The sequence below is a fragment of the Melospiza melodia genome, chromosome 2 (genome assembly GCF_035770615.1).
Source record: "Melospiza melodia melodia isolate bMelMel2 chromosome 2, bMelMel2.pri, whole genome shotgun sequence".
In the NCBI taxonomy this organism is placed as follows: domain Eukaryota; kingdom Metazoa; phylum Chordata; class Aves; order Passeriformes; family Passerellidae; genus Melospiza; species Melospiza melodia.
In genome coordinates, this window is record NC_086195.1 from 70,289,459 (window position 1) to 70,316,383 (window position 26,925).

A 26,925-nucleotide genomic window follows, 5' to 3' on the forward strand; every position below is an offset into this window, starting at 1 on the left:
TGGGAATAAGGGGAGCGAGAGAAGAGTAACAAAACCTGCCTTTCCTTGGTCATTAGATTTGCCCAAAGCTACCTCTTGGAAGTGAAGTTGCTTGCCAAGCATTTTCAGGTGTAGCCATTCCTTCCCCCCACACTTCCTATTCCTTGGTAACTGGAGAGCTGTCAGCGTGTGAAACCAGGCAAGGGGTGAATGATTCATTAAAATACACTGCATAAAACACATCATGCGAGATCGTGTTTAAAGTGCAAATTGTGTATATGTTTATACATACAAACATAAATATATTCTGCAAATATAGTAGAAAGATAGTAAAAACATAAGCCTGCTACATTTCTGACAAGAACTGCTGCTTGTTGTTTTATATGGCTAAAAAATTCAGTTCGTGTGTTCATGATGTTTGTATGCCCTTTATGAAAACCAGAGAAGGCGGGAACGGGAAATGCAACGGCATCTTCTATTTGCCTGTTGAATTGCATGTTCATGTTTGTTCCTGGAAGCCCCAAAACGCTGTACTTTGAACACGCCACTTTGCCTTTACAGTGTGTCACCACAAGATAAGAGAATAAAACTGAAGTTTCCGTCCCTGGCTGACCAAAGCGGGGATCACAAGACCTTTTTCTCAGAGTAAATATTAGCCAGCTGTTTGAAGACACACTTGTCCATGAAGAATATTGATTATGTACCAGGAATCAAGCCATAATGTATACCCAGTTTATTTGGCAAAACCAGAACACGCTGTTCTACTGTTCGGGGAAAAGTGTGGGGGTGGGGAAATCTAGCTCCTCCTCCAAAGCCCGTGTTTGTGAGTTAGAATGCTCGCTCCTGTTAATTACCGGAGCAAACCAATAGTAGAAACAAAGCAGCCTTGATGAGGATACCGTGTGGTCCAAGGCCACCCTGAAAACCAGGTTTGCTGCTCACTGATGAGGAAAGGACCGAGCCTGATGCGAGGCGGAGCAGTTCGCTGCCTCCAGAACTCAGAGCCTTCCCGAGAGCGAGCACACCCAACGTGCCTGAGCAGATCTCGTGCTTTAGTGTAACATTGGTTTGCCTTTTGTAATTGCAAAGGTTGCCTTTCCCGGTCTCCACGTGAAGCCACTTCTCCCCAGGTCGGTGGTGAGAGGAGCCCGTGAGGCCCCCGTGTGCCGAGGAATCGTGGGAACACTCCGTGCTCTAAGCAATTTCTGAAACAGTTCATTAAGGGTGGCACAGGAATACCCATTGAGTCTATCCCCGGGCTCTTTAATTAAAAAAAAAGTTGATCATTATTATGGAATTGTTTATTATTTGTGTTATTGGTGCTGCTAATTACAGGAATTGTGTTGTACCAGCAGTGTGTGTGCAGAGTGTGGGTTTCTTTGTGCCTACAAAAGCACCTTCATACATGTGTTCTTGAACCTCCTATCAAAAGCAGAGCTTTGCTGAAAGCATCACCTAGAAATGCCTCTGGTGCAGCTGTATTCCACTGCTTCTTATCACAGTTGACATAGCTGTCAGATAAAGTTTGGATATTTGGGTCATTTGAGGTTTTTTTATAGATGCAGCTATGGATTTTGCTGGCATAAAACCTGCTAAAAAGCCTCTAAACTAGACCCACATGTAGCACGCATGACTTGAGAATCACCAGCAGTTGGTGACTAAGGAAGTTTTGCTGGATAGCCGTGAAATTATTGTAATACATTAAAAAAAAATCAAGGTAAAACACCTTCTAAGAATTTATTACATTCCAAAACATTAATAGTTGAGAATAGTAATGCTTGTGTTTATGTGTTTTGGTTATGAGATAAATTTTCTTAGGAAGTTTTACAAAATTCCTTTCAAGTGTTTTATAGCTATGCAAGGATTGGGGGGGGGGAAGGATCTCTAGGCATCCAGAAATGTTCTTGCTGCTTTTCATTCTGGAAAAGTGAAAATAAAAACCAACTAATTGAAAATGCATTCTTTTTGACATGTCTGGAAGAGGAAAACAGACACTAGAGGAACAAACAGTGTCGATTTTAAAATATTGGTTTAATAAGATGCAAATTACCCCTCGGTGTGTGAGCTGAAGTCCTTTGTTCTCCAGCCGAGATTCTCTTAAGGAAGCAGGCCGTGTCTCTCGTGTTTCTCGGTGGGATTCCAGAGCCTGCCGGTGCAAAGCTTTACACTCTCCTCAGAGCAGCTCTGCTGTCATCAGCCCCTCACTCTCCTGCAGCTGATTCCTGCAACAGCCTTGACTAGAAAGTTTGCCGGTGTAGCTGCAGTAGAAGACCTGGTAAACCCTAGGGACAGGATCCAATTTAAATTGCTTTGATAATTAGCTCTTGCTTATACCAGAGCTGCAAAGGGTGTTTTGCTGTTGAAACCACACCTGTGGGTTTTTGCTGGCCAAGCTGTATTGATTGGTGAGCGTTGTTACATCCTGCTATTGCTAAATCAGCAAAACTTTTAAATATAAACCAAATCCCTGTCATCTGCCAGCCAGATTCCCCTTGTCCAGGTTACATAGGTGTCAGGCAGCCTCCCTCACTTTTATTCACCTTTAGAGTTGTACCTTGATGACCTCTGTCTGAATAACCACAAGCTGTTTCTAACTGGATTATCTCCTGTTTAAAGCTAAGCACCTGGGTTGTTCTGAATGCAGAGAACCTAGTTTTGTTCATAAGGTCAAAATGTAGGAAATGCTGGAATGACACATCTGTGGAAGCACAAAAAGTTGCAGTTTACTTTTCTGGTGAGTACAGCTGAGTTGGAAATGCATGGTGAAGGAACCACCTTTCTTTACTTTCAAAATTCTGGGTATCGTAACTTTTCTAATATGTTAGCCTCAGGAAGTTTACATTTAGTAAAAGATCATTTGCTGGGCTGATAATTAGCAAAAATTCAAATACAGACATAGTGAAAAATATGTTTAGTATGTCTAGACAAATGTACCACCCTGAATTGCCTTTCAAAGGTCTGCAAGATAGTCCTGGCAGCTTGTAATCTCTGTAAGATTTTCAATGTGATGGGTTCATCTTTACAGGAAGGCAGACAGACCTCAAACAGCAACGAGCCAAGATCAAAGACTAAAGAGAGATAGAAAAGAAACTTTTGAATCTGCGTATTCCTGTCTTTGTCAATCTATACTAAATACCATGGCAATGAAAAGATCTCTGAAATATTTTGGACAGTATTATCAAACTCAGTATTTGGTATGTGGACATAGCACCCAAAGATGTGACAGTAAGTCTTGTGAAGCACATCTTTATTTACACTGACTTTAACTCTGTGGGCTGCCACTTAAAGCCTGACCACAGCACCTTTTTTCCTTGTGTTCCTGGGGCTAAAGACTTGCTGCTTCCCCAGGAAGATTTCTGTAATCTTTGGAAACCCTGCGCTGTCACAGCTAGATTCTTACTGGTACCCAAGTTGACATGCCACCAGCTCACCTTCTGAAATGACATCTTCAAGGGTCTTGGGAGATTGGAGGACTCAAAACCCAGATATATTTTACTCTGGCACATCTGTGTCATCTTCAGCTACCCAGAGAGAGATTTATTACCGTTCTGTGTTAGCTGGGTGACATTTTGCTGGGCAAGGTTCTGGGTTGCTACAGAAACTGTCTCTGCAGATCCATTCAATCAAGCAAGGCTCTAGTGACAAGACTCATGCTTTCAGCAAGAACATAAATAATTCACATTTTTGCTGGCCAGCTCTCCATGCCTTCCATACAAACAGGCTGGGAGCTCCAAGGAAAGGAAAGCAGCTGCAATTAGCTGGAACTAATATCTAGAGATTTAAAGGCATGTTTACTAAAGTAGACTGTATTTTGGAAACATTTTGCTTTAGACTAATTTTTTTTTGTTTTTGAGAAGGGCAACTCCAGCAGGCCTCTTTGTCAACTGTTTTTTGGAAAGATAATGAGCTGGTTTAACTAAACCTGCTCCTATCACATGGGATCACACTCCCCCCCTCTATCCCTCCCCTGCCAAGGAGGCAGCTGGCTTTCTCATGGATAGAGCAGCGTAACACCATGGAATGGACATGCAAAGGATTCCCTGGTGTTTCAAACCTGCCTGGCTCTCTCTGCCCACGAGCAGCCATTGGCACAGACAGCTCTGGGTACCCACAGCAGTGAGGGACTCACGGTGCTAAGGGTGTGTTCACACAGGGCACTGCAAGTGCTCATTAAAACTTGGCATTATGCTGGAGAACTGAAATGCTGTTTCTACACACAAATTCAAGAGAGCTCCCTCTGTACAAGTTGTAAACCCTTGTCACTCCGACTTCTTCCATCTATGCAGACTATCTGTCCAGTATTTAATCCATCCCCTTCTTGGCCACACTTCTGCTGTTCAGTTCTGAGAGTTCAACTCTTCCTCCTTCTACAATAACATCCCCTTTTACAACTATTTTCAATGAATGTGGGATGAATGTAAACAAATACAGCGTAGATGTTAAGGAGTATGGGATAAATATCACTGAATTTTGGATAGATGTAATCTACAGCAGTGTTTGGATGGGCCAAAGTCTTGTCCATCTTTAGCAAGAAGATTCACCCAAGAATTTTGTGAGTAAATTCCACCTAGTTAAGCAGTATCTGGGTTTTTTTAGTGTTTCATGTGGCAGCAGCTAGCCCAGCCTCTGCTTGAGACATGAACTATCTTTTTTTCTTTTTTGTGTTACAGTGTGGTCTGGTATAAAATAGAATCCTTTAACACATAAGTGTGTGCTGGTTTTGGTAGGAGTAGAGTTGATTTTTCTCACAGTGGCTGGTATGGGGCTGTGTTTGGATTTGTGCTGGAAACAGTGCTAGTAACACAGGGTTGGTTTTGTTATCCCTTAGTGGTGGTTACACAGAGCCAAGGCCTTTCCTGCTCCTCACCCTGCCCCGCCAGCGAGGGGGCTGGGAGTGCATGGGGATGGGACACAGTCAGGACAGCTGACCCAAGGGACACTCCAGGCCATAAGGTGTCACGCTCAGCATATGGGGCTGGGAGAACAAGGAAGGAAGGGCGGATGTTTGCAGTGATGACATTTGTCTTCCCAAGTCACCGTTACCTGTGATGGAGCCCTGCTGTCCTGGGGATGGCTGAACACCTGCCTGCTCTTGGGGAGGGGGGAATGAATTACTAGTTTTGCTTTGCCTGTGTGTGCAGCTTTTACTTCACCCATTAAACTGTCTGTATCCCCACCCAAAAGATCTCTCACTTGTGATTCTCTCCCCCTTCCCACTGGTGCAGGAGCGTGAGCGAGGGGCTGCACAGGGCTTAGTTGCCATCTGAGGTCAAACCACAACAACATCACGTGTCTTTGGTGGTCACCTGCATCTGCTGGAGGCTGTAGGTGCCAGATCATTGTGCTGGGAGCTGCCACATGAATTACAGCCCCTCCTGCCTCCCCTGTTCTTCTCACCACAGCTGCTTCTGGCTGTGGGATATTCTGGGGGTGTTTTGAGGCTTCTGGGCATTGCACCAGCTTAATAAATATTTGAAGTTGATATGGGAGAATGCATTTGATTTTCCTAGGTCCCTTTTTAGAAATATTCCTAGTCTTCCAACTCTGAGGAATAAGGAGACTGGAAAGCTAGAGACTTCTGGTTGTGATTTTAACTCCAAAGAGCGACAGCACACAGATCCACAAGAGAAAAGAGAAAAAGACCTAAGAGAAAAGACCTAATCCCGTCCTATTCATGCAACTGATATTTCTGCCAGTTGCAAAGTATGGCAGGTGATAGAAGCTGTGTTGTGTTCCTTTTTACTTCACAGATTCTGTTGGGAAAACCAGCTGCTCACCAGCTCCTACTCAGCGTGTGTGTCTGATTGTTCATGCCTTAGTGTCCTGGTCCCCATTAACTTGCAGTCATGAAAAAGTTGCTCTGGTTGTCAGGTTTGTTTTGAAATTGAATCCCATCCTTCATTATAATTATGGCCTTCTTAGTTTTGCACTACTGGTAAACTTCAGACATGTATTTTTTATTCCATCATCTGCATTGTTAGTGAAACATTGAAACAACTTGGCTAGAGCCATGTAGCCACATTTCTGTGCTGAAAATGCATGAAACCAAATTTGTACTGGGCCTGGATGGGTTTCAGTTTGTTTATGAACACGCACAATGACAAAAATCTCATGTATCTGATGATATCTACAACTTATTGCTTATTTATGAGTCTTGCTAATCTATCATAGAAAGAAATTTGATTGCAATATCTACTAGATATCATTTATACCTGATGAATCCATGGTAGCTGCTACTCCTTTCCTAGTTATTTTCCAAATTCTTACAAGTAACTGTTTATCTACACTAAATTGAAGGAACTGAAAGTGGCTGGCCTTAATTTGCTAGTTTCAAAGACCAAAGCCATCAGATCCTACTTCTTATTGATGGCATTGAAGTTGCACACCTTACAGTAACCCACTAGAAATGCTGGAATTGATTTATATAATGAATTTACAGCCTGCACCTCTGTGTGCTCACAGTGAGTGAGGACTTGACTAACAGAGTAGCACCTGATCTTTGCACTAACACTGTGAAAATCAATTGGGAATAAAAAAGACAGTGTAAACATCAAGCTCTGAAGAGAAAGAGCTATTCTCTTGTGTCTTTATGGAAGCAGACCTGAGATGAATGCCTGCAGGTGCACATCACTCTGCTCTGACAGTGAATCACTGATAAATATGTTCTCAGAACAGTTACACAACCAGTTTTGCACCCCCTTAGAAGTTGTAGCTGCTTTGCTTATGGGACTGTTATGTGAGGCAAAAGCCCTGCTCAAGTAGACATTTTCAGTGCTTTTTTTCCTTTCCAGGAATATGTTTACCCATGCAAGGTTTACTATTGGTTTGAAAATATTTTTTCATCTAAATCGATGTTGTCAATGACTAATGTCATTGTTATCTATTGTAAAAAAAAAAAAAAAAAGAAATTGAAATATTGGCAAAGATTTGCAAGGCATTTTTAAAAATGTATATTTGTGGGGTTTTTGTTTGGTTGGTGTTTTCTAAATAAAAGCAAAGCTCCCATTTCTCTTTCAACAAAAGAACCCTGTCCATCAGAAAGATGCTCAGTTTTGCAGCGAGGTGCAAAATAGTTTTCTCAAAATCAATAGATAAGGTAGGTGGTGTCTTTCTTTTTAGATTAGAAGGAAGCACCTTCTAATTGAATTGAATTTTATACTGCTCCCCGGGCCATTCTTCTGGGAAGAACTGTTGTGATTCTAGGCTCAAAACCTCCCATTTGCCTGAAGGTGTCCATTTTTGGGGTTCTGCTTACGCTACTAGCCCAACGATAGCTTTGTATAGCGGTGAGAAATCTTTTTGTGTGTTGCAGAAAGTTTCCAGCATTTCTCTTGAGAAGAGCAAATGTGGTCTTGGGATGGTGCTTTAACTCTTACTTAACTCAGCTGTGGTCCCAGCAACATTAATTCCCACGAGTGGGAGTAGGACACGTTAACAGCCAGGAGCAGGGTGCAATGTTCCAGGAACATTAACACCCACTGAGTAGGAGACAAAGCCGGCACCCTCCCTCTCTTTTCCCGCTCCCAATGCTGGACGGCTTGTAACGCATCTCCCTATTAACACATCTCTTCCCTCTCTAATTTTCAGCCTGGACAAAAAAGCCCCATGCATGGATCAGAAAACAAATCATCCTTGCAGTGCCCCCAAGCCTCGTGTGTTCATTAAAATACAATTGTTGCTAGCTCAACTGCAGAAACACTTCCTAGAACCTCTTCTCTCCTTCTCCCACCCTGGACAGACCCTGAAAAATACCAAGCCACAGGGGGCTGGACTCCGCTAGCGGGATAACCACATAGAGGGTGGGGAGATGCAGCGTTATCAGCACATTATCTCTTGTTATCCAGAAAAGGCTCTTCTCTGATTCTTCAAACAGGATTTTCCTGTTACTGCGTGTGGGCTGGGAGGTTTTACTACATTCTGACTCTTCCTTTGCTAGGCCTGCAATTGTCTCCCAGAAATCTTTGCGGAAACCTTTATGCAAGGAGGCATAAACCTGCTCGGGAGAGCAGTCTCAGTGCTCGACAAACCCAATCGTTCTGGCTGTCATCATCACAATACAGCCAAGGAGCAGCCAGCCCCCTCAACCCTTTACACTAAGGAACAGTTTTTGACTTAAGCCTATTTTGTATCTTGTAAGAAGATTAAAAGAATTAAAGAGAAACCTGTTCAGTCCATTTAATATTAAGCATATGACACATAGCTTCATCTTGTACAGGGTCAGAATAAACAGAAGGACATAATGATTATACATATTTTATGCTGCTCTTGAGGACTTCTAAGCTGGAATACCCTGCCTGCATCCATCTCCAGAGGATCCCCGGAGCTTTGTAGTTGCATACAGATGTCAGCAGCCACAGTTCTTGGAAAAACCATCCTGAGTGAGCAGAGTAATCACTTCAGTATGCTGAAAAGGAAAGCTCCCTTGCCTGTGCTGCACAGGTTTTGAGGAGGTGCAAAGTGGTTGGCAGTGGGTGGGATGGGGCTGAAGTCACAGCATCCCTGCAGACCCTGCCCAGGGGGTCCCACACAAGGCCCACATGAATCAGCACTTCCCTCATCAAAGGTGTGAGTAGACCCTGCTCATCAATCGCATCAGTGCAATGGTGGCACATTGGTGTGGGGGACAGGGAGAGGACAGAAATTTTGGTCTTGAAGGAGGAACCCTGCAGCAGAGCTGTGCCCGCCAGCCCATTCCCCAGGACTGCAAGACAAAAGTGATATGAGCACGATGATTTCTTGCCATACTGGCCATACAAGGCCTAAAGCCCTTGCCTGTCCCTCAGAAATGCCAGACTAAGTGCAGCCATTTTGAGGACTGTACAGTAAAACAATTCACTGGCTGACCTAGATGGAATAATTACAGAAGTACTTACAATGTACTTCTTCACAACCATCCTAAAAGTCCTGGGCTAATTCCCAACTGCTTTTACAATCTGTTTGCCTGAGTTGCTAGCCGGTTAAAAGCTCCAGCTACAGTTTATTTGCATGGTATAGGAACATACAGCTGCCTAATATCCCTATTTGTTTACAGCACTGTGTTTGTTCAAAATGTACATACAGTAAATATTGTCAATCATAAACAATCCATAATGAACTAAAACTGTTGCCTTTGTGCTGGGAGCAGTTGGTATATTGGGATATACCACGAGAATCAGCATTTGGAGATGTGCCACGTGAGATAGAACTGGGATGGGTTTCTGGCCTTGTCACAGCCAGTTATTGCTTTGAGCTGTGTTTATATGTGACAGTACTGTGCTTGGGTATCTTGGGTATATTTTTAAACATATGTAAACAAAGGTAAAAGTTATGTGCTTCTGTTTGGGGACACTCTAGCCCCGTAACAAAACCATCCCACAATAATCCATACATGTATTTACCCCACATTTTATAAGATTTAGGCTGCAATTTCAGTTAAATCAATAAATTTGCAGATTTGAATTATCGAGTCATTAAGTAAATACAGCAAATAAGCAGAATATATACATAATAATGAGCTAGTGATTTACAGCAGAACTCATTAGCAAGCAGACACATTTCTAGGTTGCCCAAATAAAATCTTAGGTTTTCTCTATCTCAATTTTCCTCCTGATAGCAGAAATTCTGGCTTCTCCTTTTGCCCTTTCCCCCTTGCTGCTTCCATCAGGAATAAGGAAGAATAAAGGTACCTATTTGTTTTACTCACACTACATGAAACATTGCAAAGTGTACACAGCAGCTCCTAAATAGGTAGAGGAGCTGCAAATGTGCTTTGTTCAGGTTCTGCATGTGTTATAAAGGACCCCATGGTGCAAAGTGTGCAAAGGCACAAGCATTTAAAAGGGCAAAACTCAGACTCTGATACAGGCCAACAGGGTAGCTCTGCCGAGGTGCTTTATGAGTCCTCCTCTTTTGCCTTGCCCTTTTATTGCTCTTTACCTCTGTACTCACCTTTTGTACGTGCAAATGCTCAGAAGAACAACTTGATGCTTCCAGGCCAAAGTTTAGCAATGAGTTTACATTCAAATCTTTATGTTTGGCAATTGGCTCTTGTCATGTACACGTGCACAAATCTACTAAGTGCAAATCCACTAAGCATGGGGCAGAGGGACAGTGAACTAAGGAATTCACATTATAATCCTGCAAGACACCTTAAAGCAGGCACCTCCTTATTCTGGAGGTAATAAACATTTATAATTATATGAGCACTCTGGTGGAGTCAGCACATCTTTGAGGTGGACTGACCTCCAGTTTTCCCTTGAAAGATACATCCCAAAACACAAAGCTCTTGAGTTCAGAAAACAGATTTTGTTAAACGTAAAGGAATATTTTTACAAAACCCCAACAACAACAGAGAACTCTTCAAGTTAGGCAGAACAGAAAGTTTCTAAATTAAACCCTTGTTAGTTTAGGTTCTTTCTTGCAAACACTTTTCTCTGTCCATCCCGTCCTAAAGTGGTTCACTCAACAGATCATACTTAACAGCACCAAAGAAAAGCATCTTGCCCCTTTTCCAGGGTTCCAACCACAGCCGCAGCATCCAAGACCGAGGCAGCATCTTCCCTGGTGCCAAAACATCAGTCTGTATGTTTTGTTACACACCGTGTTCCAGGGCACACAATAGCCAGTGAACATGCAGAGAGCAGGAACTCCCCCTGCAAGCTGCAGGAGGCCCCAGGCTGTGGCTGCCTTGCCCTGCAGCAGTTGGGTTAGATGCCCTGGAACTGCCTGCTTTGTCCTGTTCCAAACCAGCTGCGTGTCTGGGTAGGTGCTCATTAGAGGCAAAGACATCTGACAATTCTGTGCCTTGTGTTGACTTATGTGGCTAAATGAAGGCATGTTAGTGCATGCACAGTGCACATGCATGTTTACACTCTATATAAACAGCTACATTGTCAGTAGTGCAACATAGCAATCTCTTGTGGTCACTTTATTGGGGATGTAGAGCCTGTGTAATGGAAGGCATGCAGGTAGTCACTGTGGAGATGGGTGCAAGAGGCTGGTGATTTCACCCCAGAGCTGAATGCCCTCAGACTGTGACCCAGCTTGTGAACTGATGGAGTAAATACATCTCACATCTACATGTATGCATGAATCTGACATAGCACATTTACCTAGTTTACTTAAAATTCCAGCAGACTGATGACAAACAAAGCAATGATCTATATTTTAGATGATTTAGGCTGTGTTTTCAGTCAAGTCAATAAATTAGCAGATCCAAATTTGCCAGTCACCAAGTTACCACAGAGGCTAACCAAATGAAATAAATAAACCCCATAATGAAAAAGTAAGTTTTTAAAAGCTTATCTTGGAATATAATGAAGGTCAAGTTTTCTTTTAACCAGAAAAACCCAGCTACTATTTAGCTAACGTTTTATTGACACAGTTAACATGTCACTGGAGGACCCTGTCATTACTGGGCATAGGTGTCTGTGGAATATTAAGGGTATATTTTGGTCTTTGGCCAGTTAAATGATCCAAGCAGACAAGAACTATACCTGAGCTCAGTTCAAGAAGTGTAGTTATACAAATGCTTGCAACACATCCTTAAATCTCCCTGCTTTTGCATGTTAGCACTTTCAAATTGTTTTTACCATCTCTATGCAGTTACAGAGTATTTTGAAGATTTAACATGCAGACAGATGATGGTTGAATCATCTCCAACAGCAGTTTTCCCATAGCACTGGCTTTTTCACTGAGAAGAACACACCAGTGGCAGTGTTTTCCTTTTTCAGCAACTGTAAGAGACACAGTTCAGCCTCCTCCTCTCCGGCCATGGCTTAATGACACAATAAATCCAACATTAGGGCTCTTGGCATCAGACCAGATATACCATAACCTGCTACCCAAAGTGCAGATCCAGCTTTCACTCACACTGTCAGTTAAAATTGCTCTCAAATTTTGCTGATTTCTTACTGACACACTTAATGTGATTAAAACTACCGCTCTCTCTGTGCCATTGTCACTTCATGTCAGATTAGATATCAGCTACCAACTGTTAAAAACTCATATCAACTCCATACCAGACATACTTAATTCAATGACAACGTGGTCATGTGCCCACACCGAACTGGAACCAAACCTTGGAGATCCATCACTGCACACATCCAGTAAAAATTATGGAAAGAGCCTCACACATGCACTGCACACACTAAAATTAAGACACGCTTTCACTGAGAAAAAGTTAAAACATGAATGGTTCAAGCTACTGTTTAATTTCTTAGGATCTCTCTCCTTGAAGTTACTCTGGGATTATACCAAATTTGGTGTTCCTACATAAGGGTGCAAGGCAGTGTGTAAGGAGCATGGTTGAGAAAACAGCCCTGGCTCCTGGTTCAAACTGCAAATGCAAGACCTCTATCACTATCAATTTTGTTTTACAAAAATAATCAAAATTTTTAAAAGTACAGTATGTCCTTACATTCCTTCTTTTCTTGTCAATCACTGTCACGCTCTCAGCATTTTTAAAGCACTCCAGATTCTTACTGTGGAGGAACAGAACAAGTAATAAGAGCTCACAGTTCAACTTGTTAGCTTTTGGCCTAAAAAGCACAAGGCTGTTTGGCATTTTGTAAGAGGACATTCCACTCATAGCTAAATAGTTTTCTTGTACAAGTTGTCAGGGGATTTTAAAAAGCTTTGCATATGTGAATAAATATTGAGGCTTGGGATGACATGGTATGCTGTTGGTTTTGGTTGCAGTGTTTCAGGGAAGGGTGAGAAGAATGGAGAGAGAAGTAGCATAATTTCTGTTTTAAGTTAGTTCTTGAACTCCTGGCTACTTGTGTTTACTTACATTTCTTAAAGATAGAACTGCTCTGGGCACTGCCTCACATTTTCCGCTGCTTGGAGTTTGATCTTTCAGTATTAAAAAATGGCAGTTTGCAGCCACCTAAATTTTGCACTGTTGTTTTCTCTCAGGAATTGACATGTCTGCCCCACATCACCCATGACCAGGCAGCAGGGTGATATTTTTCTGTACTGTTGTACCAATATGTACTTCTTTCATTTGTCATGGAAGCTGCAGCATGTCAGTAGAAAAACAGACCCCGTAATTACTGTGAAGACTTCTAATCCTTGGAGTTACAGCTTTCTTTAATGCTTGCCTTAGCTCCACTCAATAGTATGGCTGGAGTTGCAATAGCATGTGTAAGGTTGTTCTTTAGTAAATCTCTTTCCCTTGGCTTCCCACAAGATGAAGCACCCCTGTAGCACTGCTGCAAGGCAGGGACAAGATACAAGCAGGAAAGAGTGGAGCTTGTTTTGCTGATAGGAAACTGCTTTTTGAAAGAGCAGCAGACCCTCCTCTGAGCATGCATTCTCTTCAAACATGTCACAACTCCCCTGTTTCCAGAGTCTGTCATGTCAATTCCTTCCTTGTTGATTTTGGCAGAGAGTTCACATAAATTAATTAACTGGTGACAAATCTCTGCTATAAGAAAGTAAGATCCCACTGGGAAAACCAAGAATAGCCATTGAAATGTTCCACAAGAAAATGCCTTATGTTGCATCTGCATTTAATTTGTCAAAGGCTTTGCAAAATTCTGTGCCTTGATGAAGCAACTCAGTTGTCAGTGTCTAATGGCATTGCATTTCAAACCTGGAAAACTGCTGGCTCTTTTACCTCACCAAAGTAACTTGGTTTGTTCCACCTTCTTTCCTCCTTCTTTGTAGGATAACTGCTAAAATGAGCTGCTTCTAGGAAGGCACAGTGGCTTTTAACTGGCACATACATTATGCTTGAGTTCCCACCGGGTCCAGGGATGGGCAGGATCAGTAAGTGACTGTGTTAGGTTGCAATGCGAGATGTAACTGCAAGTATTTATTCTGTTACCAGCTGTTTAGAGCAGCTGGGGCAGTTATTTTCTGTTAATGGGCCAGCTGTTAAAACCAGTTGGTTTAACCTTTTCCCACTGGATTCCCAGAGGAAGACCAGACCTGTCTGCAGCCCTTCTGGACCTTCAGAGGAGAACTGTACCCTTCTGCAGGATCACTGCTTCAACAAACCACATTTGTCACCCCAGGAGGACTGCAGCCACCACTCAATCAGACTGCTACCAACACCCTGACCCACAGGGTGTCAGGTTATATTCTGACTCTGTCAGTACTTTTTTTCTTTTTTGTACTACTGCATTTTTATTTTAATTTTCCTAGTAAAGAACTGTTATTCCTATTCCCATATCTTTGCCTGAGAGCCCCTTAATTTCAAAATTATAATAATCCAGAGAGAGGGGGTTTACATTTTCCATTTCAAGGGAGGCTCCTGCCTTCCTTAGCAGCACCTGTCTTTTCAAACCAAGACAGTGACTTACGACACTGTCCCAGAGATGAAGAGGAATGTCTCTCTGGCAGAAACAAATTAACAACAACATCACTCTGCAATCTCCAGCTATTTGGCAGCACACCCAGCAGTCTGCACAGCCACTGGAAATGCAGCTCTTCAGCCAAGACGTTAATTCAAAGTTAAACTAAACTTAACCGCTCTAAGTTAGGGCCATCCAACCTGCTCTACCTAAGCCTTTGCTATATTCTGTAGAGAAAGGATAAAAATACTCAACTAAATACCTCACAAAAGATTTTTTGTTATGTTGTCAGGCACCTAATCTATTTCATCCCTTGAAGGGTCAGATGTCATATTGCTGAGATTTCACTGGCATTAGGGCCTCTCTCCAAAAGGCAGTGAAATATAATCTTGTGGAGCATTACAGTATGTACTTTCCATCTGAATCCAGAACTTTGTGGACCCCTGGACTCATTACGCTGTGGGAGGAGAGTTAGGTACATACAGTAAATACAAGTAATTAATCCCCTAAATCAAGAATTCATTAATATAAACCAAACTATACACAGGTAATTTTCCAGTAAGTTATTATAATTCAAATCAGCAGTTTGATGTGGATCAAACCTTTTCCCCTAGGAAAGAGCAGTAATTAATCCAAAACTGGTAAAACTGGGACCAGTTCAAGTGAAAACAGTTGTCCAGTATCATCAATCCAAATCTCAGGGGACAGGCTGCAAACAACAAAGAGCTTGTGCAGGGAAGGCTCAAGGGTTAGAGATGACTCAATATTTCACTGCATCATTGCAAACAGGAAGAGGCTATTTCATAAGTCATGGGTCATTTCCATAACTGGAAAGCCCATCTGTATACAAACAGGTCATTAGAGCAGGGAATCACACACAGGATTTTCTATCTTAACCTCAAGCAGTGCACAAGTGCTGGGCACGCTTACATCCTGCAGAAAGCTCTGCTTAGTCTGGTGTGGACTGGAAACTTCCAGAAGAACCACAGTGTATGCTGGTGTCATTGATACACCCTTATGTCTGCAATAATCTTCTCTTGTCCTCCTGATCCTTTTCCTCTAATCCCTTAATCATTGTTGTGGCATGTCTCTATGTTTACATACATCAAACACTTCTTGCATTATGGATATGGTTTTGGAAACAGGCTCAAAAGGCTTGATACCTGCCAATCAGGCAGGAAGGAGGAAGTGAATCCTCTTCACATTTGGTATTGCCTGTCTTCTGTGGAAGAGAAAGCCAGAGGTCATCTGCTGTTTGTAGTCTTTATGAAGATGCCTCTTCAATTTCTTGCTTGAGTTGGTCCCTAAGTTGCTCTATTTCTGCAAACAGAGAGGAATTTTATCTACTCTAGTAAATACTGAGGCTGCATCTGTGCTATACTTCTGCAATAGTTCAAAACTGCTGGTACTCAGGTGTTTGGGTTTTTTAATTGAAGAACTTTAGATAGGAATTCCATTTTGAAAATAATTTCTGAGCAGTAAATAAACTGAAATCAAGAACAGGAATGTCTGAATTTTAGTTCAGACCTTTTAAAACTACTTAAATATATGTAGGATAATTCTGAACAGAGTATCTAATTAAGAATATAAATCACTATATATTAGAACATGAAAAATTTTCCATCATCATTTACTACTACCTTTTATTCTGTAGAGCTTCTCAACAGGTCTCCAGTCAGCAACAGCCTGAACTACATATTCATGCACACATGGTCCCATGTGGAATTGCACTGATTTCAGAGAAGTTAATGACCGTCTACTGATTACATGAACTGTTACACTTTAGTCCCTTCGATGTGAAATCAGATCTATAAAACCTACCAAGTGTGTGCAGGCCTTCAAAGATGAAGCAGAGTATGACCAATGTTAGCAGCAGCAGCAGCCTGCAGGCACAGCGGCTGAGCTGTATCTCAGCTAGATGTGGAGGTCAGCTCACTTTGAGCTAGGCTAACCTCTGCTTCCTCTGTGGTCAATGAACAAACATCTCAAGACACAAATTAGTCTCCCTGCAACAGAGACACAAGAATTGAACCCATTCCTACATAAACTACTCACATAAATAACCATCTAGTCATTAACTGTCGCACATAGTGGGGCTCCACGTGAGAATAATTATACACACACAAGTGCTGGTTGGGCTCAGGCTCCTGCTAGCTTGTGTTCTCTAGACTGAGATCTTGAATTAGGGTAAGAGGAGCTGAAATCAATCTTGGGATGTGTGCAGTGCTCTCCACAGAGTGCAAGGAAAGCCCAAGCACACACTGGGCATCTGTTAGGTGTCTGAAGTTCAGCGAAATTACTTCCCTTCAATATTAGAGTCTCATGTTTCAATCCCTAATAAATGCTAGAGCACTGACGACTTATGCAATTATTTATCTCAAATTCCTTGATCCTTAACTATATTTGGTTATTCTTACCTGGAAGAATAATGCCAGAGGAGAAAACAACAAAAACAAATCAGCGAGGGGAAGCTGAAACAAAAACTTTTGCCAGATACTTCTCTCTTGTAATTACTAACTAAAGATTAAGTATTAGGCACTAAAGGAAGCACTGAGGCCATCACGCTCAGTTTTAACGCTGTAGTGTGTTTAAACATTACAGGAATACATGAACGGTCTTAGAGCCACCCTCTGCTGGTGAACACCCACCGGTACAGGGGGCCAGCAGCTCAGGCAGCTCCAGCAGCCTCTCCAGTTCCAGAGCCAGCAGAGATCAACGCCCCTGACGCGCATTTTGCAGCACCACGTGGCATTCAGCTACCCCAAAGACGTGAGCAGTGTGACCCGAGGGCAGCTGGGAGGGAGCGAGGTAGGCCCCTCTCCGTGTCCTTTTGCGTTTCAGGGTGCCCTGGGTCCTGCAAAGGGAAGTTGCTATTCCCTTCCTCCCCTTGCAGCTGCATCCAGCCCAGGTTTCACCTTACAGCCATGTCCCTAGGAGTTTGCCAGGAGAGAAGGTATGAACAGGATTTATGATTGCACAAACCGTGCTCTCTCTGCTGCTCTGCAGGCAAAACAGGTGGGCTAGGAAACCACAAACCCTGCCTGAACAAACCCTGTACTGACTTGCACCACCACCTGCGTGATTTTATTTTAAATAAAATACAAATGTAATGTTTCTGTTTTGAAAATTAGGCCTTCTTTTATGACTTCTACTGTTTCTAAAGAAATAACATAAAGCAACCTTGCATTTTGGACTCAGAAATGTGAACATACCTGCTGATGTCAAAACCAGGCCATATGCAAAAGGATGAATAGTTAAAACTGTATCAAGAAGTTATTTATCTATGGATGGCTTCCAATATAATCTTTACTAAAGAGAGGGCAGTAGTTGACTATGATTATGAATGCAGTACAAATTAGGGGAACCCTACAGAGGTACTTCTAAGTCTTTAATTCTCCTTGTTAAAATGTGTCAGCAACTTCTCCAAGGGATAATAGCTTTCACACAGAACACTGCAGACATAACGTGTATGAAGGGCTGGGTTTGCTCAGCCTGCTGACAGGTTTTTGCACTACTGTATTTTAGCTGTGACAGGCTGGTTCCCAGCAATGCTGTGGGTCTGCATCTTCCCCGGGCATCTGCAAAACACCACTTCTGTGTTGGACGTATTTGAAGCAACTGGCTACAGAGATCTGGTTTTCCTGAAGTGTCATCAGTTTAGGAAACAGAATGCACAACTTTAAAATTTTAAAATGCAAAGGTTAAGATGCAAAACTTGGCACACGAAGAGCAAATTTTGTCCACTTTTTAAGTGTTAATACATCTCTTTCCCTACCCAGATTCAAAGAGGGCTCTTTCCTCCAAACTTACTTTTTTCTTTATAATGATGGGATGCTGTAGGTGGAATTCTGCAGCCACCAGAATCACCGTCTCCCCACAGCTAAAATTTATTACTACAGGGAATCATCCTAGGGTTTCTCACACACTAAACACTGAGTGCAATGTACTACTTATGGGTGACAAGGAAATAGTAGAAAAAGGAAAAAAAAAGAAAAGGGAGTTTGAAAATCTGTGTTGGCAGACACATTAGCTAGAAACAAAATGGTGATGAAAACAAAATGCCATTTGTGGATGGTGGACATGAGCAAAATAATGCCTTGTTTTTCCCACAATGTCACTGAGTGCTGAGCAGTAAATTCAGGAAAGACTGGGATAGCTGTTCCCTTACATCCATGGAGGTGAACATTACCTGGAGGTTGCACACATAAAGCACTGCCAGAGCACAAGGAAAGTTCAGAGCGCATGTTTCCTTTGGGAGAAATAAGATGGTAAATCAATACTACCCAAGAAGCAGAGTCACTCATACCAGTGAGGCAGACATATTCCAAAAGCAAGATCTTGGCTGATGTGATCTGTACCTAAATTTAACTTCAGGTAACAGAGAACCGAATATAGCAAAAGGCTGGGATATTTGAGGTACAATCAAACCCATGTGGATGAGGCTGCAGTGTCACTCAGAATGAATGGCAGCAATGCCACCCATCCCAGGGAGCCACATCATCACTGAAGTGTTGACAGAAACTTGTGAGACCCCTCACATCCTTGCTTTCATGGCCAAGCATGTCACATGCCTCAGTGCTCATGACAAGGTTAATCCACCCTCCCAAGGTTAAGAGTTTAACCAGTGAGCAGTTTTAACAAAATATTTCACACCAACTGTGGATCATTCATGCTGTGGACCAGACATTTGTGTTCTATTTGTTCTCAAGAAGGAATAGCTTCTCCATCCCACGAGTTTGTCAACACAAAGCTCCTCTCCTTTTCCATGATTCTCCCAGCTTACTAATTTGTATTTTAATAAGTGTTAGATTATGAATTATAAAACAATGTATACCAATGTATTTAAATACATACATTTTATATACATATATGCCTAGATTTCCAGATATGTACTTAGGAACAATTTACACTATAAAAATACTTATGAATTATTGTATGAATATTTATAATGAATAACATTAATTTATTATCTTTGGACCTGCTAAAATAAATTCCATTTCATCACCCCCTTGTTTCCAGGAGGTAGCATGGGACAGCAGTTCCTCCAGTCACAATCTACCTGGAGATGAGAGCTTTCAGTGGGCAAGAATTTTCAAGATACCAAATGCACCTCACTGCTGTTAGTAAAGTGTGACTGCCTGTCTTCCCTGGTGACACACAGCACCCACCTGGCTGCCAGCTCATGTGAGGATTGCACGTGCCTCTACTTCATGTTTGTTTCTCCAGAAAGGTCAACAGCAGCAAGGCTAACTCTTGGGGGATGCAATTACTCTTAGCTGACATCTACTGAGGCAGAGCATGTACAGTGAAGCCACTGCAGGTCTCTCTGAAACAACTGTCACCTCATTGTCCTCATCAGAGGGCAACATTCACCATTATCAGAACGGGGAAAGGAAATCATAATTGCATAGCAAGAGGTCACAGCAGAGCAGCTTTCACTGGAAGCAGGAGCATTGCAAAAATGACAATAGGGATTAGCTTTTTACCTATCATATGTGCAACATTTTAGTACCCAATTCTCTTTTGCTGATCTACTCTGCCATTGAATATATAATTGTATTCGGCTATGTGTACAGGGGTAATATACAACTCCCTACATGTAAGAATTAGTTCAATCAAAGGAAAATATATTGGTAGTCTCAGTGACTTAAAAAACCCCAAACTCAGGAGAAAAGTGTTCCATATCTTACTCCAGCTCTGTTTGCACAAGGATTTGTCTGGAGTACATTGAACAATTTCTAGTGCTGCTTACAGACATCAGGATCACTTGAGCTGCCTGGTCAGAAGGCTACACACAGCAAAACCACAAGGCTGTGTCATGAGACCTAACACAGAAAAACATGGTTAAAAAAGCAGCCATGTGCACAAGGGACACTACTGCTCCTCCCCCACAAAATTAGCAGCATCCTTAGATGCATAATTTAATGAGTCAGAGACTTCAGCAACAAGACAACAATTTTGGACTTCTGGCATGCACCCAATCACCTGTTTTTTGTGCCATGGTGAAAACGCTCTAAACCAGTTCACAAATCTAATTCAAGTTCTAGAAAGCCACAGAACTACTAACCTCTTCCTCCAGACATCAGCAGTGACCCACAGAAAAACATACCCAGAGCAGGGAGTGTGTGTTACCACCCTGATTAAGACACTGGTAGCTCTGTAAGCTGCTCCAGGTAGTTGCATTGGCATGAAAGGGAATGGTGTACTGCACCATGGGAAGGCAAGGGCAGAAGGTAACACCAAATTCCTCAAACTACCAATGTCACTGCTGCCTCTGCTTCATGCAACTGCATTTTTCAAGAACTCAAAAGCAGGTAATTCAAGTAATTACACTACCTGGGAATGCATGCCCAAAGATGCTCTACTAGAAACAAAACAATGCTGATACACATGAAACCAGAACATGAGGGTTAAGGGTTACCTAGAGCAAGGTTGCTTAAGTGATCAACTACACATCTCTAAGCTATCTTTCCTGTATTGTGGCACACCAGACCTGATATCCTTCTCACCTTGTGAGCCCTAGGTGCTGTGCATGCAGAACAAGGTTCAGAAATCATTCTGGGTCCTGCAACTCAGCAGGTAAAGCGAGCAACGCCAATATGACCAACTTTAAATCTCTGCAAGAGCAGTGTAACATCTTTTTCATAAAGTTGTGCATCAGGAAACCAAGGGCTTCCAGAGTAGCCATTGAATTCATGAGGAAGCAGGTTTGTGTAACTTATGTGGACTGCAGCCAATACATGTAGGTTAGCTCCTCACTAGTAATCCACTAAATTACGTCCTTAGGACACCACATGTAAATAACTTGACAGAATGGAGCAAGTGAAACCATGTGAGTGGAAACTTGGCCAGGAACCTGAGATACTTACCGTCGCTGCCAGTTTTCCAGGAAGAGATATTTGCAAATAAACAGCAAAAAAACCCCACCCAAAAATGGAAGAGTAAACCAGTGGTAACATACAGAAATACTGGAAGTTTGGGTAGAGTCCAGGGCAAGGAAGAGAGCAAATCCAGGGAATTTTAGCACAGGGAACTCAATCAAATGGTGCTGTCCTAGGAGCTGCATGCTTTTTCACAGTGCAGCATTACTTACCCAAAAGGAAATGTTTCTGTGCATTAAGGAATGCTCTGACTACAACACTGTTGTTCAGGTACTCACTGCCCAAGCTTGTATTTTAAGCTGAATCATACAGGAATGCAACATGTAATTTTGCACCATTGCACTCACACAGCTGAAGAACCCAAAGACACTTGCACGCACGATCAGGGATTCTATCAGTTTAGGTGCGGGACTTGCTTTGAAAATTAATAATGGTGCATCACTTCACATAAACATAGTTGCTAAAATTAAATGTTAACCTCTGGTTATGGCTTTCACTTTTCCTTCATCCAACACTCTTCCCCTATAACCGCATGAAAGAAAGGGCCAAGGAACAGTGCTGGACACCTGCCATAACCAAAGGCTCATATTGTCCTTGACAAAGGAGGTAATTTCCCAAAATGCATTCTTTCAATGAAGATATTCTTAGTGAGCTTTTCATTTCAGTAGAATTTATCTGGCCTTTAAAAATCCTCTGCTCTCTCCCCTCCCACCTATTTTTTTTTTTTTAATGTTGAAAGATGTAAAAGCTAGTACCATGCTTGAATGTTTGTCAGCTCATGGACTGCTCTCCTAGCACAGACAAGCCCATCAGCTAAACAGAATCAGTTACCAACTCAGGTTTACCACACCACATCAAAAATAGACCTTCCTAGTGGCAACTGAGTCAGGCCCACACCAACCATAACCTCTGGGATACCTCTACCTGCTTTATGCAATACAGGATTTTATCAAACTTTGTGCTGAAGAGGGCAGTGCTTACAGAAAGTACATATAAACCTGCACTCCAAGTGTTTCTTGTTCCACATGGAAGTGCTCAGGGCATCCATTGTACATATTAAAGGCAGAACAGTGGCAGCCAAAGGATTCATGCTCAGCCCTGAGTCCACCTGAGCCATTATCCAGCAATCCAGGGGTGAGGAAGGCTTATCTTCAGTGCACAGCTACAATCAGCCAGCTGGCTCTGCAGGAGTTAGGGGGCCAAGAAAAGCTATTGTTCCAGGAACTAACAGTATCTGACAAAAACTGAAGCTCTTCGGGTGGTTCTGAACTGGGTAGTGGCATATATCCTTTTAAGAGAAATGCAGTCTGCTGACAGCCTTAGGCTCTTTAGTGGTCATGTCAGGCCATCCCACCTTAAGAGACATATCCATGTGTAGCTAACAGCTGCAGAACTTTTGGGTCTCCTTGTGTTTAGCAAGTTCTCCCCACTGCTAGTGTGCCTTCCAAAAGGGAGCTTCCCCCAGCTGGAGTCTTGGAGCCTCCTGTCCTTCGCTACTTGCAGTTTTTCAGTGTCCTGACTAGCATTTTTAAATTCTGCATATTGTGATTATCTTTCCCAGTATCTAAAATAAAATCAATTTCCTGTTTCAGTATTAGAGGAGCTCTCTTTTCAAATGAGTTTGCTTGAGTGAACTGAGTGAGTTTGAAGCTGTGTAAGCAACCACCTTTTTCCCTCTACTGAGTTCTTGCAGATACCAGATCTAAAGAACACAGGGACTTGCAGCAGCCTGCACACCCTTTCCTATTGTGTAACTGCTATTGAACTGCTGCCATGTTTCAGCTGAAGAACATGTCCATCCTATTTTGGCTCTTGACTGCTCTTAGAGCACTCTTCTTTGTGCTGAAAGACAAAAAAAAAAAAAAAAAAAAAGGAAAACACTTTATATTAGTCATTAGAATAATTTCCAGAGTTGCTTTACACTCATTTGGCTATGCACAAACACTAGGTTCTTCCAGATACTGGTTTAACAGATGCCTCCCCACAATTTCATTTAGAACACTTTAAAAAGGCACAGAAGCCTTCCACTCTTTTTCTATTTTCCAAGCTCACAATGTATTCTTGGCATTATCATTTAAGATACTTGGAAACAGTAACACGATATAGAAGTACTTACCTATTCTTCCCAGCTGAACTCATCCTCTCACCTTTCCCCTTGCAGCTCCAGAAACTTTTTGGCAAACAGCTCCATAGGAAACAATTAAAATAAACCAACCTTCATCACAGCTTCTTCATCCACTATCATCTGAACAGTAACTTTAATTTGCAAGAGTTTACACTCTTCTCCCACAGGCTTTGAAATAAGCAGCTGGTCAGTAACACTTCCACTCCTTCCCCCAAAGGGACTTACAGCCAAGATAATTAAGAAAAGAGGATCTTAAAACAAAATTTATGTGCCAAGATGAGCATAGATGGTATCACTTTTAGAAACCATATTCCACTTTGTTTCAGTGCACATGTAAATCTTTTTGTCCAGTTAATTTCTATACCAGGAATGACATTATGCCTGACCATCATTTCCATGAACCCTAACAGTTCTCTGTGCTGTACTGACATGGATGTGACAGTGACAGTAGACCTAGACCACCACACACCTAAAAAAATTATGATATGATGTATTTAATACACTCAATCTTGAAATCTGTGTTTCTTATGCAGCCTGGCTTTGTATACTACCCAGTAAATACCCAATTTAAGCATCCAAATGCTTGGTTTCTTGAAGAGCACGCTTGACAGAAGGAGCACTGAGACACAAAGACAGGTTTCTATGTATGAACGTGGATTAGACTTAGACTGAGCATTTTCTTCTTTGAGCAAAGTCATCGCACATTTCTACTTAACTTCCTCATCTCTCCTTCAGGATCTCCCAACTGATTCCCCAGGTCAGGAAACAGGGCAGTTGCTTACCAGAGTTCACAGTGCCCACAGTCACTTCAGTAACAAGGACAACCCATCGGTACTGCAGTGCAGGATGTCAGCACAGTAAAGCACACATAAACCTCTCAGCTGCACAGGCTGAGGAGCACACAGACACTGCAGCAGGTGCTCATTAACAGCATTAAAGCAGAGCATACTGATGTTTAGGAAATGCCACAGGCGGGTTTTCAGTTCTGCTGTCACCTTCTACCTTTTCCTATGGGATGCAGCCACAGCACCTAGTTCTGCAACAGGACTGCAAGCTTCTTAAAGACATTGCAATTGAGGCCTGATGGGTCAGGACAGATCTGGACATTGGCACTTTCAGGTGAACACATTATCCAAGTCTGAGACATGTAACACAGGTTCCATCATTAACATCTCTGACAAAGCTGTGACCAACAAGTAATATCCATGCACTGGCAAGTATCAAATCCTCCAAAACAGATCAAAGTGAACAACACACACAGAGAAAACTTGTTTTACTTCTCTCTTGCATCAGCTGTTCATTTGGGTAGTTTCTGAAGTAATTTCCTTTTTCCTACCTTAGCTGAGACATCAGTGGCACCTGCATCTACAGATAAAGAAATAAGAAATAAATAACAAAATACAATTATCCGTGAAGTGGGGTGCACAGCATCCTCCTCAGAGCAGCAGCACTGACTGCAGGCGGATGGGGAGGGAGTGAAGGGAACCACTGCAGGTAAAACCAACAGTTTCTAAACCAGTTTAACAAAACATACTGTAATTCAGCCAGCAGACCATCCTGGATGAGGATTTCACATGCACTTTTTCTGACAGTTATAGAAAAGATAACCAAGCTTGACCCAACCACTCCACTGCAATATTTACCATCCTTACCAGGTATCTTTATGCAGAGATAAAATCACAGGCCTAAAGTCTACAGTGGGCAACAGCTGTGACAGAAGTCATCAAAGTGCCAGTGCCCTTTATTTCACCCACAGCTCACCTAATCGAAAGGTATCTGCATAGAGGAGAAACAGAATAAGGAAAGAAATACAAAGGGCTGTACTTGTAATTCAGAATTCTCCACATATGTGGAACTAGTGATGCTACAGATTTTATTAAAAGAGCATTACACTCCCACCACTCCTTTTCTTCAGTGAGGAGTATGATAAAACTGGAGAACCTGCCTGTGAGGAGAAGCACTCTTGGAACACTGGACTTTTTGCACAATGGCATGCAACTGGTTCAGCTTCCTGAACTCGAGGGAGCTGCACCTGAAGTGATAAAAGCATAGCATACATTGCTGTAGTACCAGCAAATCTTGAAAGGCTGCAATGTTCAGGTGAAGTATCTGCACCACAGAACATCTCACAACATCCTTCCTCCAGCACTCGTGTACCCTGTGGCAAACACACCACCTGTGTAGTTACTTGGCAGCAATGCCCTGAGCAAATGCCTTGTACTTGCCTCCAGGAGGGGCCAAAGGATGAAATAAATCCTTGTGACTCCATTTCACCTGAGCTTCACCACCACTGGACTTTAGCCAAGACTTCAAGCAAGCTTGCAGGACTCTTCAGGACTCTTTCCAATTAAGTATCCTCTTGGAATAATGAAGTGCTTTATTTCACAGGAATCAGCTGTAACTAGAAATGGTATTATTTCACAAGCCATGCAACACTTTGACCATTTTCCCTTCCAGTTTTGAGCATAGGTCTTCCACACAGGGTTTCAGAGAACTCCAGTCCCCTTAAGGCTCACAGAGCTTTGATTACTCTCTTATTTGGTGAACACGTGTTTCCCATTCCCCAGCACAAAAGAGTAGCACAAGCAGGGACAATGTTCACTACAAGAAAGTCAAAAAGCACTGCTCAAAATTCCAGCCTACCTCCTGCATGCCAGCCAGAGGGCTGAAACTAAGACAGCACCTAGTCAGCTGGCAAAGGCATGCCAATGTGAGACAGCAAGCACAGGCAAACAATGAACTAGCAAGTCAGCTTGGATGCTCCCATACCATGCTGAGATGTCTTACACCATCTCATCTGCCCTCTCAGCTTTTTTAAACTTGATTTATGTTCTATGGATATTGGATTATACATTTGGGTTGGAAGTGACCTCAAAGACCATCTGGTAGCAACCCTCTCCTGCCATGGGCAGGGACACCTTCCAGTAGATCAGGCTGCCCAGTGCCCCATCCAGCCTGGCCTTGAGCACTTCAAGGGACAGGGTATCACAGCTTCTCCGGGCACCCTGTGATGGTGCCTCCCCACCCCCACAGTAAAGAATTTTCCCCGCATATCTTATCTCAATCTACCCACTTCCAGACCTACTAAGGACTTTAAAAGGAAGCAAAGCTCCTCCTGCTGGTCACACCAAGCCGTACGTCTCTGACAACCAGACACCATTAATGCAATTATCAGGCATCGGGCAGAGCCAGAACCCTTAACAAACCCCCTCAAACCAGGGAAGCGCAGGCTGTCACCTGCCGTGCGACAAGGGCACGTTCTAATCCGCTCCCTGCGGACAGCCGCCCCACCAATGCCAGCCCTGCTCTTTAACCCACAGTCCGTGCTCGGTCCAAGGCCAAGCACCGCGCCGGCACAGCCCCGCCCGGGCCCTCTCCCCGCACGGCGGGGGCACAGCCCCAAGCGGCACCGTGCCCGCCGCGGCTCCTGCGCCACAGCGCGGCCTCCCCGTCCGCGCCCGCACGCCCCGGCAGCCGTGACCGCCACGCACCCACCGCCACGCCGCCGCTCCTGCCACAGCCCCTCCGAGCCCCGGCACAGACTCCGGCCCCACGGCCCCGCTCCCAGCACAGAGAGGCGCTGCCTCAGCCAGAGCCCGCAGTCACCGAGTGACAATCGGCCCTGCCCACCCCGCCGCGCCCCGCCGGCTATTCCTCAGCC

The 26,925-nt window shown here is 43.0% G+C and overlaps 1 long non-coding RNA gene across 1 annotated transcript; it reads right to left on the reverse strand.

Annotated features, from left to right (window-relative positions):
- Positions 1-8,129: 8,129 nt before the first annotated feature.
- On the reverse strand, positions 8,130-26,663 carry LOC134414342 (uncharacterized). The gene is made up of 2 exons (XR_010026705.1): positions 23,256-26,663; positions 8,130-22,981 (listed from the first exon to the last, which is right to left on the reverse strand). It is a non-coding gene; the product is annotated as an uncharacterized LOC134414342 (long non-coding RNA).
- Between the last annotated feature and the right edge of the window lie 262 nt (positions 26,664-26,925).